The sequence below is a fragment of the Bufo bufo genome, chromosome 6 (genome assembly GCF_905171765.1).
Source record: "Bufo bufo chromosome 6, aBufBuf1.1, whole genome shotgun sequence".
NCBI classification, from domain to species: Eukaryota; Metazoa; Chordata; class Amphibia; order Anura; family Bufonidae; genus Bufo; species Bufo bufo.
This window is the reverse complement of record NC_053394.1, coordinates 352,166,725-352,188,634: the sequence shown is the minus strand read 5'-3', so window position 1 is coordinate 352,188,634 and position 21,910 is coordinate 352,166,725.

The following is a 21,910-nucleotide window of genomic DNA, read 5'->3' as shown; positions in this document are numbered from 1 at the left end:
AACAACCTGTTTCCTGGCCATTGCATAAAGTGGCGTCAGTGAACAGGATTTACCTTTGTGCCTATAATAAAGGCTATAGCAATCACCAAACCCCCAGAAAAAAAGACTTTTATTGCATGTACTTACTGCTGAAGAGTGTGGGTTTGTGTCAGCTGCAGGACAGTGGCAGAGCAGGAGTTAATCGGCCATCTTAGATATCTCCACCCAGCAGAGGGGAGTGAACCAAACACAGCCTGCCTCCACAGAGAAAGCATTCCTACAGCAGCAGGAACTAAAGTGCTGAATAAAAGTTCCCAGGAGGACAGAGAAATCGCTGACCATACAGGAAGTGAAGTGGCGGCCATCTTGAAAAAGGGAAAATACAGTCTTTTCTGCATTGGATGTTGGAGAAACATCAACCGTGGATCTGAGTGAGTACTACTGTGAAAATAACCTTGCAAAAGACTGTTAAGGGTTATAATCTGTCTGCCAGAGCGCCATACTCCCCGAACTTGAGCAGTTACAGCGACTCTTAAAGGAGCCACGCACCAATTCTGCTGCGGTCACCCATAGCAACCTGCATCTAAATGCATTGTAGCCAATACTGATCCCTCTAATCTGGTACTGGGTATCAAGGGTCAGGTCTTACAACGAGGATAGCACCCACTTAGACCTCAGCGATCCACCAGCAGCAGCGGCAGCCACCTGCATCTTGCCTTTTACTATGCCAAACTATTTTGGGACACCCTGGCTCCCAAGTTACTCAGGAGAACCTCATTCACTCAGGGAAATCCGTGATAAAATGCTAGCCACGTATATCCTGTATTGCAGGATCAGAAAGCGGAAATCCTGATTGGTCAGTTACAGGGAGCTGCACTCCGGGAGGTCAAGTCCTGGCTCCGGCCAGAGCGGAAAATCGCTGAACAGATCCTAGACCAACTCAGTACCTTTGAGACTAGGACTGCCTCTGAGCTTAAAATGCGCTTCTTTGGAAAGCGGCAGCAGTCAAAGGAGACCTTGAGAGACTTTGCCCTGTCTCTGCAGGAAGCCCTGCGGGCTGTTATCCACGTTGTTCCCCGTGAAGCTGACAGACAAGATCATATCCTCAGAGAACAGTTTATTGAAGGTGTCCGTGACGCTTAAACGTCAGCTGAAATGTCGTCAGCTTAGCACCCAGATACCCCTTACTTGGATTTTAAGGAAATTTCTATCGGCATCCTAGGGGAAAGTCACCAAGTTGAACCCCCTGAAAACAAGAGGGCAGGGACCGCACTATGCCTGATACTCACAGCCAAATAGCTGAGCATGGGGCTCAGGCACCCGTTCCAGATGCCGTAGCAGCTCTGACTGCTCAAGTCTCCCTCTTAGCTGAGAATATGGAGAGGATGAGGAAACAGCTAGAGCGACTTGAACATCAACCCAAGGTAGAGAAAGGGACTTCTGAAACCAGAGACCGTCCTACACCCGGTCCACAAGAATATCGGCGCCAGCCAATCGGTCGGTTGTCTGACCCCAGTTATCAAAACATTAGGAAACACTGATGCCTGCATTGTCAGAGGTATGGACACACTAAAAAGGACTGCCGTCAGTTAAACGGGTATCCCCTGAGGTCAAGGACCGCGCCTCTGGAGGAAGAATACTAAGTCCCAAAGATCCAGCCTTTATGCCTAGATATGTGGGCGCCCACCCCGTGGTTGAAGTTGACATCAACGGAGTGAAGTTTCCTGCTTTAATCGATACCAGATCTCAAGTAACTACCATCCGCCAAGCAGCATTTGACACATGCCGAAATGGAGCCCAGCTAACGCAACCTCCTGAGTCTTGGCTCCACATCATAGCTACCAATGGCAAACTGGTGACTATACTAGGTTATTGGGAACCTACCTTACAGATTGAAGATACCGAACTTCCATGCCAAGGGTGTCACAACCAGACAGTTGAGAAGCTCTGACAGGAGCCTTTCAGATCCTCCTCCTTGAATTTCTTTGTTTTGGTTGAGTTCCTCATTTCGTTAGTCTATCTCAGCTGTCGTGCAGTAGGACTGATTGCTGCCCTTTAAGTTCCTCCCCAGAATGCAGTAGTGTGCGGCTTATACAACTTCCTGGAGTGTGTGTGCGCATGCTGTTCCTAGTTCTCAGTCCACAGTCCCCAGTCGTCTGCAAGATAAGTGCTGTTTATGTATTTATGATTTTCTGTTTTCTGGATCCAGGTGACCCTGACTCCCTCCGTGTCTGTGTAGGGAGCCGGTGGTCGTATCCCCTCACTATTGTAGGGTCTTCAGGTGTAAGATAGTCGAGGTACGTGGATATGCGCCCATCCACCTTTGGGGTGGTCGCATAGGCTGAGCAATAAGGGAGAGCGGCAGGTCTCATGCAGGGGTCTCCCTTTTTGTTCCTTAGTTGTGGATCCAGTGAGTCTTTGTTTATATTGTATTGTCTTGTTTCCTGTACACCATCCGTGACAAAGTGGTAGCATGATTCAGGTCCCGGAAGATGACCATTGCCCTGTGGCCCTGGGGATGAATGTACTCGGCAACTGTTACCCTGAAGCGCTGAAAGCCTTAAAGAAAACCCTACTGACTGCACTCCGTGCAACTCAATGTGTTATAAACCAGACCATTCAAGTGCTAGCTGCCCAACAGAAATTCAGCAATCAACAGGGTGAAATCTGCCTTGTCTGCATCAAGGATGCTCAGCCTATCAAACTCCAGCCTGGAGCAGAGACTCTGATATGGTGCAAGGCTTGCATCAGTATCCAAGGTCAGGATTATCAAGCCCTTGTGGAACCACTACATCTTCAGGATCACCCCCTTGTCCTAGACGCTAGGGCGTAGTCACCGTGTCTCAAGAAAAGGTACCCATACGCTTAGTCAATCTAGGTGATGAAGCTGTTTAATTAAAAAAGTACTACCCAGTGGCCTGCCTATATCACATTCGTCAGCAGGATATCCTGGATTCCCCTACTGCTGTGGCCCAACATTCACTCCAAGCAGTGGAGGAAGCCAAAGACCCGCCAGAACAGCCCTGGTGGGCCGAAATACATATTGGGGATACCACAACCTCTGCCGAACAGATCAACGGTGTGCTGGACTTAGTCAAACAACACCATCAAGTCTTCAGCAAACATTCTCTGGACTATGGTCAGACTCGCTTAATACAGCACAACATTCCAACCGGCACTCATCCTCCAATCAAAGAGAGATACAGACTAGTCCCTCCTGCTATGTACCAGCAGGCGAAGAAGATGGTGCAGGATATGAAGACAGCTAATGTCATCCAGGATAGTCAGATGGGCTGCTCCCTTAGTCCTGGACTACCGTAAGATCAACAACATTACGCACAAGGATGCATACCCCCTGCCACGAATCAAGGAATCCCGGGCAGCTCTGGGATCCACTGCTTACTTTTCAACCCTGGGTCTAACCAGTGGCTATTGGCAAGTCCCCATGGCACCAGAATATAAAGAAAAAAAAAACGCTTTTGCCACCCCAATGGGTCTGTTCAAGTTCAACTACATGCCATTTGGGACATTCCAGAGACTCATGGAAAGATGTCTTGGACACAAAAATTTTGAGACCTTATTGCTGTACTTACTGTAGATGATGTGATGGTCTACTCGAACAACTACGAAGAGAATTTACAGCACTTGGCGGAAGTGTTCCAGACTTTGATCCAACATGCAAAAAAACAAAGAACGGAGCTCATAGTACCATATGTAAAAATAAATTTTTTATTAGAACATGATTAAAATATGAAAATATGAAAATAATAAATAGTACGCTGTTAAAAAGTGAAGAGAAGCAGCAAAGAGAACGCCATCCTGACGCTGCACACGTATGAAATAGAGAAACGTAATAATAAACGGTATTGATTGTATGTAGTGCAATGACCAACTATTGAAAGAAAATAAATCTAGTGATGAGCGGCAGGGGTCATATTCGAATTCGCGATATTTCGCGAATATTTTGTAGAATATTCGTCAAATATTTGCAAATTCGAAAATTCGCGATTTTTTTTTTATACTCGAAAAATCGGAAAGGTAATGATTGTGTAATATGCGAATTTTCGGATTCTAATTTTTTATTGAGAATTTTTCAACTTATAATTATTAGACAAAGAAGATTATAGCACTATATTAGCTAAATTGCTCTATATTCGATTTTTTTTTTCGAATATTCTCTATATTGCTATAACTTTGTTTTTTCGAATATTCGTAATATTCTAAAACAAGAATATATAGCAATTTAATGAATATTCAAAAAAAAACGAATATAGAGCAAAATTCGCAAACACTACTACTCCTAAAGTCAAGTATATTGCAGCCTTCTTATTGGCACACAAGCTAGAAGCAGTGAGGGATCATGTGTACTGATAAAAATAAATACAAAATCGAAAAAAAAATCGAAAAAAATTAATAAAAATAAAAATCGAAAAAAAGTAGAAAAAAAAATATCAAAAAATAAATTTGAATATTCGAAATTACGAATATATCTAACTATATTCAAAATATTCGTGAATTTTCAAAATACCTATATTCGCGATAAAAATTCGAAATTCGAATATTCGTGATCAACACTAAATAAATCATGAATATTGGGTCAACAGTCAAAAATAATAACTGCATGGCTGGAGATGAAGGGATTGCATGCAAGTGCAGCGGTGACCAAATGGGAGCAATCCACAATAGTAACCAGGTATCAAATAGTACCTATATCCAACGCCGTGTAAGTTAAAGATGACAGAGACTCACCTGGAAAGATCGTGTGCTGTATCAACCAGGATGGCGCTACCCCGACGCGCATTTCGGCGTGCTTTTGTCCGGGGGTAACATCATCACTGTGAATCGCATATTTATATGTCCTCTACACCAATCCGATGTTAAACAGTAATTGCATATACTTGTCCCCACCTGCAAACACCCAATTTTTATTTTCCCATTCGATCCTAAGTTTAGCTGGGAACATCATCGAGTATTTGACATTGTTTGAACGCACCATAAAACAGACTCTTTCCTTCATCGTTTCTTTTGCATAATCCGGAAATATCATTATTTTTGCGTCCAAATATTCCAATTTCCCTTTTTTCCTTGATCTACGCATAAGAGTATGGGCCTCGATCTCGTTCCAGGTACCGGAGGCTTAGATGGTATCCTATACGCCCGTTCCACAAAATTTTTATAATCTGAGATGTCCCGGCCCAACTGGTCCATGAGCCATGATTGTAAAAAGGCACATAGGTCTTGCCCCTCCACTCCTTCAGGGATTCCGAGACATCTCAGCTTACACCTTCTAGTCCTATTTTCCAACTCCAATACTCTATTTTTTAATTCCCTATTTTCCTCTTTTAGGGAGTTTTTTTCTTTAATCATTGTCTGCAGGAGGTCCTCAGAGTCAGACATCCTTTTCTCGATTTCTGTCAGCCTTTCTTTATATTTTTGGACATCAGCTCTGAGGAGTCCCACAGATTCCCTAATATTCCCAGTCTGGAGAGAGAGATCCTGAATTGCCAAATTGCATTTTTTTTATTTCTTGAAATATATCCTGCAAGCTAGGAGCCTGAGCCTCCTCTATTGCGACAATTTCTTCCATCACTCTCCCCTGTTTGTTAGCACTCTCTCCACACTGGAAACTTGCCTCTGGTGTTTTCAAACCAGAACTTCCCTCTAACAGATTCTCCCTCTTTTACTAAAGACCCATACTCTTTTTTTCTTTTTTGACGGACTAATCTGTCCTCGCATGTTAGTCAGGAGCAACTGCTTCGATTTTTCAGTTTTTTTGGTCATTGGGGAAATTGAAGTATTAAGCTCCACCTGTACCCTGCCCTTTTTCCTAGCTCCCTGTCTAGCCATCTCCAAACTTTCCCACTACCTGCCCCCCACACCCCTCCTCCGCACTCCCTGCCTAACAAACTATAGTATCTCTTACTGAATCCAATAGCAAAGGAGCCTTAACTTAACTTGCGGGCCCTTTAAACAACCATCCATCCGATAATTTTCCTTACTTATGTATTTTGTTACATCTACTGGTTCATATAACCAAAATCCTGCCAATTTTTATCCTCCTACCTATACACATACAATCAGTTCATAACCGAACTACGTTGTCATACAGCTGACAGCAAAATGAGGGAAGAAAATACCAATAGCGGACTCTGGTTAACCAGGATGGCGCTACCCCGACGCGCATTTTGGCGTGCCTTCGTCCGGGGGTAACTCCATCACTGTGAATCGCATATTTATATGTCCTCTACACCAATCAGATGTTAAACAGTAATTCAATATACTTGTCCCCACCTGTGTATGTATTCTTGTGCGCGGGGCTCCAGTCAAACCACGCCCAGCTACCTCCCGTCCGGCGTCCCGCCTACACACCCACATCACGTGACATGGTCACATGATCGGATTATTTGAGTTGAAGGAGGATACAGCATCAGTCAATATAGTTTGGGAGGCTGCGAAGGCCTATATGAGAGGGATTTTTTATTAAGTACACGGCAATATATAAGAAAGGGATGAGGGAAAAAATTACTAAATTACAACAAAAGATGGAAAAGTATGAGGATAATTATATTAAAAATCCTATAGAAAGTAACTATGAGGTATGGTTAGAGAAAGCTTCAAAACTGGAAGATGAGCGGCTATTAATGGCAGAAAAACAGAAAGAGAACTATGTGAGGGATAATTATATCTATGCGCATATACCGGGCAAAAAGTTATCGGCTCTAGTAGCGACACAGTTAAGGAAAAATAACTATATACATTGCCTGTTAGATAAATCAGGAAATAAAATAACTGAACAGGCGGCGAAAATAGAACTGATGCAAGAATATTTCAAAGATCTATATAATACTAAGCAAATAAGAATCTGGAGCAAATTCAACAATTTTTGGAGTCAATAACGATCTCTATGCTAACAGCAGAGCAAAGTCAGATACTAGAGGCCCCCTTGAATGTCCTGGTGTTAGATAAAATACTATCTACCATTGCGAAAAATAAATCTCCAGGAATAGATGGCATCCCGTTCGAAGTCTATGCCCAATACAAGGAAATATTAATTCCGAGATTACTGATAATATGGAACGATTCGCGAAAGATAGGGAAATTTGCAACGCATTGAGAAAGGCATTAATTACATTAATTTTAAAACTGGGGAAAGACCTAACCCTTCCGGATTCATATAGTCCCATTTCGTTAATTAACACTGACAATAAAATACTGGCAATAGAGAACGTAGGCTACAACTGCATCTCGAAGAAAGTTGTCTCTTTATTCAAAATTCCATGGCACGGTGTACAAAAATGCAACGTTTCAGCTATGTCTAGCCTTTGTCAAGCATACAATACAAGTAATAATGACAATTGGCATTATTACTTGTATTGTATGCTTGACAAAGGCTATACATAGCTGAAACGCTGCATTTTTGTACACCGTGCCATGGAATTTTGAATAAAGAGACAACTTTCTTGGAGATACTGCTGTAGCCTACGTTCTCTATTGCTTTCACCCTGACTTCCCTGGATCTGGGGTCTTCAGCTCAGCTGTTGCATCTCTTCAACTAAAGCTCTGGTAAGCCTTCTCTGTGCTGCTCCTGCCCTCCATTTTCTAATAAAATACTGGCAAAGATTTTGGCAACTAGACTTAGAAGTGTGGTATTGTGTCTGATACATGAGGATCAGACGGGCTTCATGTCGGGCAAGACCACAACGGATAATGTCATGCGATACTTTGTGAACACCCAGCTTGAGCCTGAAAATTGTGGTGAACGACTTATTGTTACATTAGATGCCTCAAAGGCGTTTGATACTGTAGAGTGGCCTTTTTTGATGGCAACACTGAAGAAGATGGGAGTTGGAGATAATTTCATATCCTGGGTAAATCTGCTATATACGGAAATTTTCGCAAAAGTGATATTGAATGGGGAATATTCAGATAATATACATATCAGCAGGGGGGTTAGACAGGGATGTCCTCTCTGCTTTTTGCTATAGCAATGGAGCCGTTAGCGGATATGATCAGGCAAGATCCCGCAATTGAGGGCTTCAGGTATGGAGAACGCGAGGAAACAATTTCTTTATATGCGGATGACATTATGCTGTTTGTTGGCTCACACAGATCTTTGACAAAGATCTTTCAGGTTTTTGAGCAATATGGTAAATACTTTGGGCTTAGGATAAACTGGTCTAAGTCAGCATGCGTCCCGATTGATCCTTTGAAGGACTTTATTCCAGGTTCATTGGAAATTAAGATGATTAATGAACCAGTTAAATACTTAGGTATTCAAATAACCCCGAATCCTAAGGATTATGTCAAATTGAACGTGATTCCAAAGCGAAGAGAAATAAAGAAAAAGACAGAGGTATGGAAAAGACTGTGTCTCGATGGCAGGCCGGATCTCCCTGGTGAAGATGTGTTTGCTGCCCTCACTCAACTATGTCCTATGGAATTCACCGATAATAATCCCGAAAAGAATATTCAAAATAATAACTAGCAAATTAATGGACTTGATTTGGCCAGGAAAAAAACCTAGAATTAAAGCACAAATATTCTGCAATCACGAGAAGGAGGGGGGACTATCAGTCCCAGATGTGGAACTTTAATTTCGGTCAAATAAAAAACATGATAGTTTGGAGTAATACGCAAAGATATAAGTCTATGATTTCAGGAATAAATAAAAGATTAGAGAAATGTAATATTTTTCAACTAATTGAAGCTGGAATTTTGGGACAACAGAGCAGTAATAAGATACCGCTCTTTGAGTTGATGGATATGGTTTGGAGACAGGCAAGGAAACTGTGGAACCAGGAGGGACTCCATGCGGACACCATACTGTGGAGCAATATCCATCTTACTGATTTGATGTTGATCAAACAGACAGTGTGGTGGAAACATGGAGTCTACAAACTGGGTCAAATATGGAGATTGAAGGGACTTAGATACTCCATTTTATTACGCTACTATTGTATATTCTTCTGTTACTATATCCACTTCTTATATTTTGCGCAGACACAAATAGGCAATCTATGTTTACCACGTAGTGTGACGAATGTCATTATTCTTCTCCTCTTCTGTAATGTGTGCACCTCTCGCCTGTGCGTCCTCACTCAGCGATCGTCTGATCATGTGACGCCGGCCGGGGGGTAGCTGGGCGCCGTTTGACTGGAGCCCCACGCGTCAGCATACATATACAGGTGGGGACAAGTATATGCAATTACTGTTTAACATCGGATTGGTGTAGAGGACATATAAATATGTGATTCACAGTGATGGCGTTAACCCCGGACGAAAGCACGCCGAAACGCGTGTCGGGGTAGCTCCATCCTGGTTGATACAGCACACGATCTTTCCAGGTGAGTCTCTGTCATCTTTAACTTACACAGCGTTGGATATAGGTACTATTTGATACCTGGTTACTATTGTAAATTGCTCCCATTTGGTCACCGCTGCACTTGCATGCAATCCCTTCATCTCCAGCCGTGCAGTTATTACTTTTGATTGTTGACTCACCCAATATTCATGATTTATCTTCTTTCAATAGTTGGTCATTGCACTACATACAATTAATACCGTTCATTATTACGTTTCTCTATTTGATACGTGTGCAGCGCCAGGATGGTGTTCTCTTTGCTGCTTCTCTTCACTTTTTAACGGCATACTATTTATTCTTTTCATATTTTAATCATGTTATAATAAAAAAATTATTTTTACATACGGTACTATGAGCTCCGTTCTTTGTTTTTTGCTTGTTTCACTCGGGAGCTGGTACCGAGTTTTTTGTATGGGTGACCTCTTGGTTCCATTGGGTGGATACTGTTTTCCACTCTCACCATTTGGCCATCTCTAGTCTATTTTGTCTAATCAGTTTTTGTGCTGTGTATTTTCACAGATTCTTGACCTTGCTACCACCATGGATTATAAGGCCAGAGAACTGTCCTGGCTTTCCCAACTTGATGCCGTCTTTAAAGATGAGGGAGCAGTGGGTGGTCCCAGCGGTGGAATGATCAAAGAAACCCAAAAATCATTGCAGCAGTTATTACATAGAAGAGCACGCACGTGGTGGAACAAGGCATTATTGGAAAAATATCTTCAGAGAGGCCTTATTCCCTGAGGACGTAGGATACAGGTCTTTCCCTCTTTTCCCATAGAGGATGACAATTTTATCTCCAAATGGGAGGATATCTGCAATGAAGGCTCCTTTAAATTTATGGAACTCTTTAACAGTCTAAATAAAATAAGTCTGGAGCAGATGGACATTGAAATTGATCAACTACAGGCACGTCTATGCAGTGATTGTAGCGTAGAATCATTGAAAAATTTCCAGGAACAACTAGAAATAAAATATCCAATTTGAGAAAAGGAAATCCAGGATGTAAAGGTAAAGAAATTTACCAGAGACAGTAATGATGCACAACTAAAATTGTGTCTATAAATGGAAAAACAAAGAATATAACAGAAACAGGCCCCTCAGTAGATCCTCCTTAGTGTCCTCCCTATCATCTGTGGGAGACTCCCAATCACAGGGATCCAATTCAACTCGCCTGACTCGTAATAAGAGGAAGATGGATAGAGCCTGGTTTGTGGTTTATCTGTTAGTCTGAGTGCACGTCCGCCGTGACATTATAATCCGCCCAAAACTTTGACTGTCATTACTCAGCTGTTTTGTGATGACGGCAACTGAAGCATTAGTTGACCGCATGCAGGGGCTATCCCTAGAGGTTGCGGAGCTGCGTGGTTCAGTCGCACGGTGTCAGAGTGCTCTGGCATCAGGAGGAGGTCAAGTTTGTGTGGAGCCTAAATTGGCTCTTCCTGATCGATTTTTAGGGGGTACGGATGACTTTGTCCGTTTTAGAGAGTCCTGCAAATTGTACTTTCGGCTGCGTCCATCGTCGTCAGGTGATAAGAGTCAGAGGATAGGTATAATTATTTCTCTGCTTAAAGGGGACGCGCAATCCTGGGCCTTTTCTCTGCCACCTGGTTCTCGGGCGCTCCGGTCGGTGGAGAAATTTTTTAAGGCTCTGGGATTAATCTACGATGACCCAGATCGGGTCTTGATGGCAGAGTCGCGATTACATAATTTGTTTCAGGGGGAACTTACTGCAGAGGCTTACTGTGTTGAATTTAGGAGATGGTCTACTGTCACGGCTGTATGTGAGCAACAAGAGCATACACAGTTAAAAGAGCTACTGACCGGACCCAAACTAGGGAGGATAAAGGGTGACCCCTGTCAGACCCTCAAAGCTCTCCCTATGCTGCTAAAGCACATGCCCGGATCCAAATGGTGGAACGGGGCATGCCCACGTACCTAAGACTGATAACCACTGTAACCCCTACAATAGTGGAAGGGGCACGGCCACCGGTGCCCTGCTCAGTATATGGAGGGAACCGTGGCCGCCTCAGATCCAGTCAGAAAATAAACAGGTACACAACAATGTCTGCACACTTAGCTGAAGGGGCTGCAGCCGCAGAGAAGACGGATCCAAAGACAGCTGGCAATATCCGGAGTGCTTGCTGCAGCAGAACACAGGTCCAGTGAAATGAAAGCTAACAAGTGAAGATACTCAAGCAAGAGCTACAACTCAAATGAGAACTATAATCCACAGCCTAGAAAGGAGGAGGGGTGATTTAAAGGCAGGGAAATCAAACGCAGGAGGAACAGCTGGGAGGACTCCTCCAAGCTCTAGTAGTGACATCATCACAGGGTTGGAGAAACAGAGCTGTGAGAACGTCTCAAAGCTCTGGTAGTGACAGTACCCCCCCTCTACTGGTGGACTCCGGACACCCAGGACCCACCTTCTGAGGATGAGCCCTATGAAATGCCATGATGAGGCGAGTGGCTTTAATGTCCGACACCGGAACCCACATCCTCTCCTCAGGACCATAACCCTTCCAATGAACGAGGTACTGAAGAGAACCGCGGACAATGCGAGAGTCCACAATTCTGGAAACCTCAAACTCCAGATTGCCATTCAACCAAAATCGGAGGAGGAGGCAAAGAGGAGGGTACCGTGGGCTGGACATATGGTTTTAAGAGAGATCTGTGAAATACATTATGTATCTTCCAAACCCGTGGAAGATCAAGACGGAAGGCAACAGGATTGATGACTGACAAGATTTTATAAGGCCCAATAAACTTGGGACCCAATTTCCAGGAGGGAACCTTCAGTTTAATATTTCTTGTAGACAACCACACCAGATCACCCACATTCAGGTCCGGACCAGGCACACGTCTCTTATCAGCCACACGCTTATACTTCTCACTCATTTTTCTAAGATTACTCTGAATCTTTTGCCAAATGGTAGACAAAGACGAGGAAAATCTCTCCTCCTCAGGTAAACCAGAAAGAGCCCCTCCCGAGAATGTCCCAAACTGCGGATGGAACCCATTTGCACCAAAGAATGGTGACTTATCAGAAGATTCCTGACGACGGTTGTTCAGAGCAAACTCAGCAAGAGGGAGAAATGAACACCAATCCTCCTGGTTCTCTGCCACAAAACAGCGCAAATATGTCTCCAGATTCTGATTGAGGAGCTCAGTCTAACCATTCGACTGCGGGTGAAAAGCAGAAGAGAAGGACAGCCGAACCCCCAGGCGAGAACAGAAAGCCTTCCAGAACCTGGACACAAACTGCGTGCCTCTATCGGAAACAATATCAGAGGGAATGCCGTGCAATTTAACAATATGGTCGACAAAAGCTTGCGCCAACGTTTTAGCATTGGGTAAACCAGGGAAAGGTACGAAATGAGCCATCTTGCTAAAACGGTCCACCACCACCAGGATCACCGACTTCCCTGAGGAACGAGGAAGATCCGTGATAAAGTCCATGGACAGGTGTGTCCAAGGACGGGAAGGTATGGGTATTGGGAGAAGGGAACCTGAAGGCCGTGAACGAGGGACCTTAGCGCGAGCGCACGTCTCACAAGCAGCCACAAAACCCTCCACCGACTTACGAAGAGCCGGCCACCAAAATCTCTGAGCAATGAGATCTACCGTGGCTCTACTCCCGGGGTGACCAGCAAGAACAGTATCATGATGCTCCTTGAAGAGTTTGTGACGTAGCTCAGGAGGCACAAACAACTTCCCAGAAGGACAACGGGCAGGTGCCTCAGTCTGGGCAGCCTGGACCTCGGCCTCCAAATCGGAATATAGAGCAGAAACAACTACCCCCTCCGCCAAAATGGGACCCGGGTCCTCAGAGTTTCCTCCTCCCGGAATACAGCGAGAGAGAGCATCAGCCTTCACATTTTTGATCCCAGGGCGGAATGTAACGACAAAATTGAATCTGGAGAAGAACAGAGACCATCTGGCCTGTCTCGGATTCATACGCCTGGCCGACTCCAAGTATGCCAGATTCTTATGGTCGGTAAAAACGGTGATAGGGTGCCTGGCCCCCTCCAACCAATGGCGCCATTCCTCGAAAGCCAACTTGATGGCCAACAACTCCCTATTTCCCACATCATAGTTTCTCTCTGCCGGGGAGAGTTTTTTAGAGAAAAAGGCACAGGGTCGCCATTTGGCAGGAGAAGGGCCCTGGGACAAAACCGCACCCACACCCACCTCGGAAGCATCCACCTCAACAATAAAAGGTAAGGAAACATCGGGATGCACTAAGACAGGAGCAGACGCAAAACTCTCTTTAATCTTAGAAAAAGCTGCAAGCGCCTCCTCCGACCAAGAGGAAAAATCTGCCCCCTTTTTTGTCATGTCAGTAAGGGGTTTGACAACAGAGGAATAATTCAAAATGAACTTTCTGTAATAGTTTGCTAAACCCAGAAAGCGCATCAATGCCTTCTGATTCTCAGGAAGCTCCCACTCAAGTACAGCACGGACCTTCTCCGGATCCATGCGAAAACCAGAAGCAGAGAGGAGAAAACCCAGAAATTGAATCTCCGATACCATAAAAAGACATTTCTCCAGCTTGGCTTACAATTTATTTTCCCGCAGAATCTGCAGAACCTGAAAAAGATGATCCTGATGGGTCTGAACATCAGGGGAAAAAATCAAAATATCATCAAGATACACCAATACAAATTTCCCCATTAAATGGTAGAAAATACTATTAACAAAATGCTGAAAGACGGCCGGAGCATTCATCAGGCCGAAAGGCATAACGAGATTCTCGAAATGCCCGTTAGGAGTATTAAAGGCCGTTTTCCATTCATCCCCCTCTCTGACCCTGACCAGGTTGTACGCGCCTCTCAAATCCAATTTGGAAAAAACCTTGGCACCAACAATTTGGTTGAAGAGGTCCGGGATCAGAGGAAGGGGATAGGGATCGCGAATCGTGATACGGTTCAGCTCCCTAAAATCTAGGCAAGGTCTCAGAGAGCCATCTTTTTTTTTAACAAAAAAAACCCCGCGGCAACAGGTGATTTTGAGGGACGAATATGCCCCTTATCGAGACTCTCGGAGATATAGGTTCGCATTGCGATTCTTTCCGGTTGTGAGAGATTGTAGAGGCGTGCTTTTGGCAGCTTGGCGCCGGGAATGAGGTTAATGGGACAGTCAAACTCCCGTTGAGGAGGTAGCTCCTGAACACCGCTCTCGAAAAAGTCGCTGTGAGACAATTTTCTCTACAAAAGTCACTCCACTCATTTATTTGCCTTCCTTGCCAATCAATAGTGGGGTTATGTCTAGTGAGCCAGGGTAACCCCAAAACTAGAGGAGAAGGCAATCCGTTAAGGACAAAACAAGATATATCCTCCACATGAGTGTCACCTACAGCTAGCCGGATATTGTGAACAATGCCCTTCAGGGATCTCTGTGAGAGTGGAGCAGAGTCAATAGCAAAAACAGGTATATCCTTTTCTAATGTGCAAACCTGAAAACCATGCATGGCTACAAATTGAGTGTCAATAAGATTGACGGCTGCTCCACTATCGACAAAAATCTCACAAGAAATGACTTTGCTCTCTAGTGCCACCCTGGCAGACAGGAGAAAACGGGAACTGCAGGTCAGAGGAAAAGCAACAATTCCTACATCAACTTTGTCCAAAGTAGCAGATGAAGCAGAATTTGATGATTTACCTTTTGAGGTATTTCTCTTATTATTGCTCTTAGTACAGTTCAAGAGTCTCCTAGACGGACAAACATTTGCCAAATGAGCTATGCCCCCACAACAAAAACACACCATACTCTGAGGACTAAATCCTCTTTTATCAGGGGCAAGTCGACCTAGCTGCATGGGCTCCTCCTCAGAGGGGAGCGAGACAGGATGAGGCCCCTGCACACTGAATGAGTCCTCACCACTGCCCCTAGACTGACAATGGCTGGACAGAGAGGTCTCGTTTCTTTCTCTTAGACGCCTGTCAAGGCGTACCGCCAATGACATGGCAGACTCTAAGGACGTTGGTCTCTCATGGAAAGCAAACGCATCTTTCAATCTCTCTGAAAGACCATGACAGAACTGACTCCGGAGTGCAGCATCATTCCAACCTGAATCAGCTGCCCATCTCCGAAATTCAGAACAATAAAGCTCCGCAGACAGTTTGTTCTGGCATAAAACACGTAAGTTAGATTCGGCCAGAGCAACACGATCCGGGTCATCATATATCTGCCCGAGGGTCACAAAAAATCTTTCCACGGATCGAAGGGAGGGATCCCCTGATGGCAGCGAAAAAGCCCAAGTCTGAGCATTACCCCTGAGCAGGGAGATGACAATCCTCACCCTCTGCTCCTCCTTACCAGAGGAGTGGGGACACAAGCAAAAATGGAGTTTGCATGCGTCTCTGAAGCGAACAAAATTCTCACTGCCCCGGAGAACGTTTCCGGAAGTGAGACCTTTGGCTCGCAACAGACTCCATGAGCCGGAGCAGAGCCCAATGCTTGAAGCTGAGACATAGATTGACGGAGATCCGCTACTTCCAAAGAAAGACCCTGCATGCGGTCAACCAGGCCAGAAAGCGGATCCATGTCAAAAAGGACGGTTTTGGTGGATTATAATGTCACGGCTGTATGTGAGCAACAAGAGCATACACAGTTAAAAGAGCTACTGACCGGACCCAAACTAGGGAGGATAAAGGGTGACCCCTGTCAGACCCTCAAAGCTCTCCCTATGCTGCTAAAGCACATGCCCGGATCCAAATGGTGGAACGGGGCATGCCCACGTACCTAAGACTGATGACCACTGTAACCCCTACAATAGTGGAAGGGGCACGGCCACCGGTGCCCTGCTCAGTATATGGAGGGAACCGTGGCCGCCTCAGATCCAGTCAGAAAATAAACAGGTACACAACAATGTCTGCACACTTAGCTGAAGGGGCTGCAGCCGCAGAGAAGACGGATCCAAAGACAGCTGGCAATATCCGGAGTGCTTGCTGCAGCAGAACACAGGTCCAGTGAAATGAAAGCTAACAAGTGAAGATACTCAAGCAAGAGCTACAACTCAAATGAGAACTATAATCCACAGCCTAGAAAGGAGGAGGGGTGATTTAAAGGCAGGGAAATCAAATGCAGGAGGAACAGCTGGGAGGACTCCTCCAAGCTCTAGTAGTGACATCATCACAGGGGTGGAGAAACAGAGCTGTGAGAACGTCTCAAAACTCTGGTAGTGACAGCTACTGAATCAGAGTGGAATGATCCCGCGTTACGTAGCCAGTTTTGTCAGGGGTTATCTGAAAGATTGAAGGATGCCCTTGCTTTTCATGAATACCCAGACTCTTTGGAGAACGCCATGTCTTTAGCAGTACGGCTAGACAGACGTATCAGAGAGAGGAATAGGGCTCTCCCTGCGCAAGGTATCCCTTCTGTGAGTGGTTTCATCTCTACTGCCTCCCGGGATGATGTTACAGGTAACGCGGGGGTAGCGGAGGAACCCATGCAATTGGGTCAGATTTCTTGCCATTCTGATAGTAGAGACTTTAGGAAATTGCACAAACTATGTTACTATTGTGGAAAGAGTGGTCATTTTGTTTTTGCTTGTCCTTATGTTAAACTGCAGGTGGTAGAGAAAAAAAAAAATAATAATTCCCTGACACTTGGTAGCATGAATGGTGTGGTGGAGCAGGCAGGTATGCAAGCTCCTTGCAGTTCCCGTTTTTATCCTTCCAGCTATGGTGGCGCTGGAGTCAAGAAATGTTTTTAGTGAGGTGTTCCTTGATTGTGGTGCTGGGGTAAACCTAATTGACTTTCTTTTCCTTCAAAATCTAGGACTAAGTACTTGCACTTTAGAGAAAGAGATTCGTGTTTTTGCAATTGATTCTTCCCCTCTTTCTCAAAGGAGCCTTACTCACATTGTTCATGCTATTCACTTAAGGGTGGGTGATTCACATGTTGAAATTATTTCTTGTTTTGTCTTGAAGGATTTGCCAGCTCCTATAGTTTTGGGGTTGCCATGGTTGACTAAACATAATCCAATTATAGACTGGCAAGCGAGACAAATCATCGGTTGGAGTGAGTTTTGTTTGGATAATTGTTTTGGCACATCTATCTCTGGTGTGTCCATTACGGCTTTACCTCAGTATCTCTCAGATTTTGCGGATGTCTTTTCAGAGGGTGGGGCTCAGGAATTGCCCCCTCATCGTGACTGATTGTCCAGTTAATCTCATCCCAGGGGCTAAGTTGCCAAAGTCTTGGCTTTACAACCTTTCTCAACGCGAAAGTATATCGCCGAGAGTTTGGCAAAAGGTCATATTAGACCATCTAAGTCTTCAGTGGCAGTGGGTTTGTTCTTTGTGAAGAAAAAGGATGGATCACTGAGACCGTGTTTGGATTTCCGGGAATTGAACCGTATTACAGTCCGGGATCCATATCCCCTGCCTTTGATCTCTGATCTTTTTGATCAGATTGTGGGAGCCAAGGTGTTCTCCAAGTTGGATTTGAGAGGGGCCTACAATCAGAATCAAGGAGGGGGATGAGTGGAAAACGGCCTTCAATACGCACAAGGGTCATTTTGAGAACCTGGTTATGCCTTTTGGGTTGACGAACACGCCAGCAGTATTTCAGCGATTCGTCAATGACATTTTTCATCATTTGGTGGGGAGGTTCGTCGAAGTTTACCTGGATGATATTTTAATTTATTCTCCTGATCTGAACACCCATCAGGATCATGTGAGACAGGTTTTAACGATCCTTCGGGAGAATAAATTATATGCTAAATTGGAGAAATGTTTGTTTGCGGTGCAAGAGCTTCCGTTCTTGGGATACTTGCTTTCTGATTCTGGTTTTCGTATGGACCCCGAGAAGGTCCGGGCGGTTCTGGAATGGGACCGACCAGAAAATCAGAAAGCCTTGATGTGGTTCTTGGGGTTTACGAATTATTATAGAAAATTTATTTCAAACTACTCTACCATAGTAAAACCTCTCACTGATATGACCAAGAAGGGCGCCGACGTCTCTGTCTGGTCGGATGAGGCATTGCAGGCCTTTTCGGCTATTAAGGAGCGTTTTGCGTCTGCTCCCATTCTGGTGCAGCCGGATGTGTGTCAGCCATTTGTAGTGGAGGTTGATGAATCAGAGGTAGGGGTTGGGGCTGTGTTGTCACAGGGTTCATCCCCTGGCAAGTGGGTCCCGTGTGCCTTTTTCTCCAAGAAGCTCTCGGTCGCCGAGAGGAATTATGATGTTGGAGATAGAGAGTTGTTGGCTATCAAGTTGGCCTTTGAGGAATGGCGTCACTGGTTGGAGGGGGCGTCTCACCCCGTTACGGTATATACAGACCATAAGAATTTGGCTTACCTGCAATCTGCCAAGCGTCTGAACCCTAGGCAGGCCAGATGGTCACTGTTTTTTCCAGGTTCAATTTTGTGGTTACCTTTCGCCCAGGGGTCAAGAACGTCAAGGCAGATGCCTTGTCTTGCAGCTTTCCTGGGGGAGGTGATTCAGAGGACCCTGCGACGATTTTAGTGGATGGGGTGGTGGTCTCCGCTCTATACCCTGAATTGGAGATGGAGGTGTTGGGAGCCCAGGAGGGGGCTCCTGGTTCTTGTCCCCCAGGGAGGTTGTTTGTTCCTGAGGGCCTGCGATACAAGGTGTTCAAGGAACATCACGATAATGTCATTTATGGACATCCTGTTGGTAAGTCCACCTGTGATCTGGTGTCCTGGAGGTTCTGGTGGCCAGGGTTACGTAAGAGCATTGAGAATTACGTGACAACCTGTAAAACCTGCTCTCGTTCAAAGGTTGCTCATACTCGACCGGCTGGTTCACTTCTTCCATTGTCTATTCCGTCTCGTCCTTGGGCGCATTTGTCTATGGACTTTATTACGGATCTGCCGAGTTCCTCCGGGAAAACAGTGATTTTGGTGGTAGTTGACCGTTTCAGTAAAATGGCTCACTTTATATCGCTAACTAGTCTGCCTAACACTAAGACTCTTGCGCAGATTTTTGTGGATAATATTGTAAAATTGCATGGTATTCCTTCGGATGTGGTCTCTGATAGGGGCATGCAGTTTGTCTCCAGGTTTTGGAGGGCGTTCGGCGCTCGGCTTGGCATTCAACTTTCATTCTCTTCGGCTTTTCATCCGCAGTCGAATGGTCAGACAGAGCGTACTAATCAAAACCTGGAGACCTACTTGAGGTGCTTTGTGGCTGAGAATCAGGAGGACTGGTCATCATTCTTGTCCTTAGCAGAATTTGCGTTTAATATAACCGTAGGCAGGAGTCCACGGGTAAGTCGCCATTTTTTGGCGCATACGGTTTCCATCCTCAGTTTGGTACCTTTTCTGGGACTGGTTCCTCTGGGATGCCAGAGGAGGAGAGATTCTCTTCTGCCTTATCCTCTATCTGGCGGAGGATTCAAGGGAATTTGGAGAGGATGGGTGAGAGGTATAAACGAATGGCTGACAGGAGACGTGTGACTGGTCAGGACCTGTGTGTGGGTGATCTGGTGTGGTTGTCCACTAAAAATATCAAATTAAGAGTGCCATCTTGGAAACTGGGTCCAAAATTTATTGGTCCGTATAAAATTTCTGCGGTGATCAATCTTGTAGCGTTTCGGCTGGATCTTCCGCAGACTTGGAGGATCCATGATGTGCTCCACAGGTCGTTACTAAAAAAATACGTGAAACCGGTGGAACCATCGCCATTGCCTCCTCCTCCTCTTCTAGTCGAGGGAAACTTGGAGTTCAAGATCTCCAGGATTCTCGACTCTAGAATTCTTCGGGGTTCCCTTCAGTACCTGATGCACTGGAGGGGATACGGCCCTGAGGAGAGGACGTGGGTTCCGGCTCTAGATGTCAATGCCAGCCGACTGGTGAGGGCTTTTCATAGGTCCCATCCGGATAAGGTTGGTCCGGGGTGTCCTGAGGTCACCCGTAGAAGGGGGGGGGGGTACTGTCATGCCCCACCCTGACTATGTGCGGAGTTCGGCCAGAATAGCAGCACGAGTTTAGTGTTTTGTTTTGGAGCCGTGCTGGATCCGCCTCCCATCAGGTGCACTGGGTGGGGTCATTAGTTTAAATAGCACTCCAGCCCAGTGCTCTGAGCGGATTATAGGAATCACTTTGGTCTTGGAAGCTAGGAAGGAAGGTTGTCTGTTCCAGCTCAGAAAGATAAGTGTGGTTTCAAGTTTAATTGTTTTGTGTCATCTCTCCCATCCAGGTTCTGTGCGAGCAGGCTCCTCCTATTTCCCCTCTTCACCATCTCAGGGAATTTAGGGTGTTTCAGCCCAGGCACGGGGACACATCATACCTACCACCAAGGTCTGCATGTGGGCTGAGCAGTGCAGGGAGAGATGTCAGGGGTTAGCTAGGAGATGACCCTTCCCCTGCCTCTCGCCTAGAGCCTGGTTGGTGGTTTATCTGTTAGTCTGAGTGCACGTCCGCCGTGACACTCGTAGAGCAAACACTCTTCAAGATAATCTAGTCAGAAGCTATTTACAACCACCATCTCACCAACTTTTTGTTGGACAAGGCAGACCAAAAACTGGTTTCAGACCTTGTGGCAGATGTGCTGCATGCCCCAATATGGAACGAGCAGTCGATTTTATGGACTCCTCTGGGAAGAGGTCCTTCAAGATCTATCACTCTCTCACATGTTCTAGCTCCAGGGTAGTGTACTATGCATCATGCCCATGTCCCAAAATATACGTGGGCCTGACAACATACAAATTGAAAATTCGCGTATGCGAACATGTAAAAGATATTCTCAATGCACAAGAAATAAAAGAGGGTGAAGTACCCAAACCTATTGCTAGACACTTTAAGGAGTTCCACTCATGCAATCCCAGACTTCTAAAGGTTAGAGGGATCGATTGTGTCCAGGTCGATTTACACGCAGGCAATGTATCCAAGAGGCTAGCTCAAAAGGAGAGCAGCTGGATTTGGACTCTTGGGACTTTATATCCCAGGGGCCTAAATGACAATTTGAGTTTCTCATCTTTCCTGTAACTGCTGGGGCCACCCCTGTGAATCTCAGCTATTACTTTTAATTATTTTTAATTATTTTTAATTATTTTATTTACTAAAATGTTCTCTTTCCTCCATAGGATGTAACACCTATTTACTTATCTGATGTCTGCGCAATATGGATTTCTCATTTTTTTGTTCCTTCTGCAACTGAGCTTCTTTTCCTTTTTTGGAGCTGTTTCTCATATTTTGGGATTTCATTTTTTGACACTTCTCATTTAGTCATTTTTCCTATTACAATTATGATGATTGTGTCTTTTCATTTATACGTGGCACCATATTTTTATCTTATAGGCTACTTTCACACTTGCGTTTGGAGCGGATCCGTCTGGTGTCTGCACAGACGGATCCGCTCCTATAATGCAAACGCTTGCATCCGTTCAGAACGGATCCGTCTGCATAACTGGTTTTTATAGATCTGATTTTTCACTTTGTGAAAACTCAGATCCGACAGTATATTCTAACACAGAGGCATTCCCATGGTGATGGGGACGCTTCAAGTTAGAATATACTAAAAGAACTGTGTACATGACTGCCCCCTGCTGCCTGGCAGCACCCGATCTCTTACAGGGGGCTGTGATCCGCACAATTATTGTGC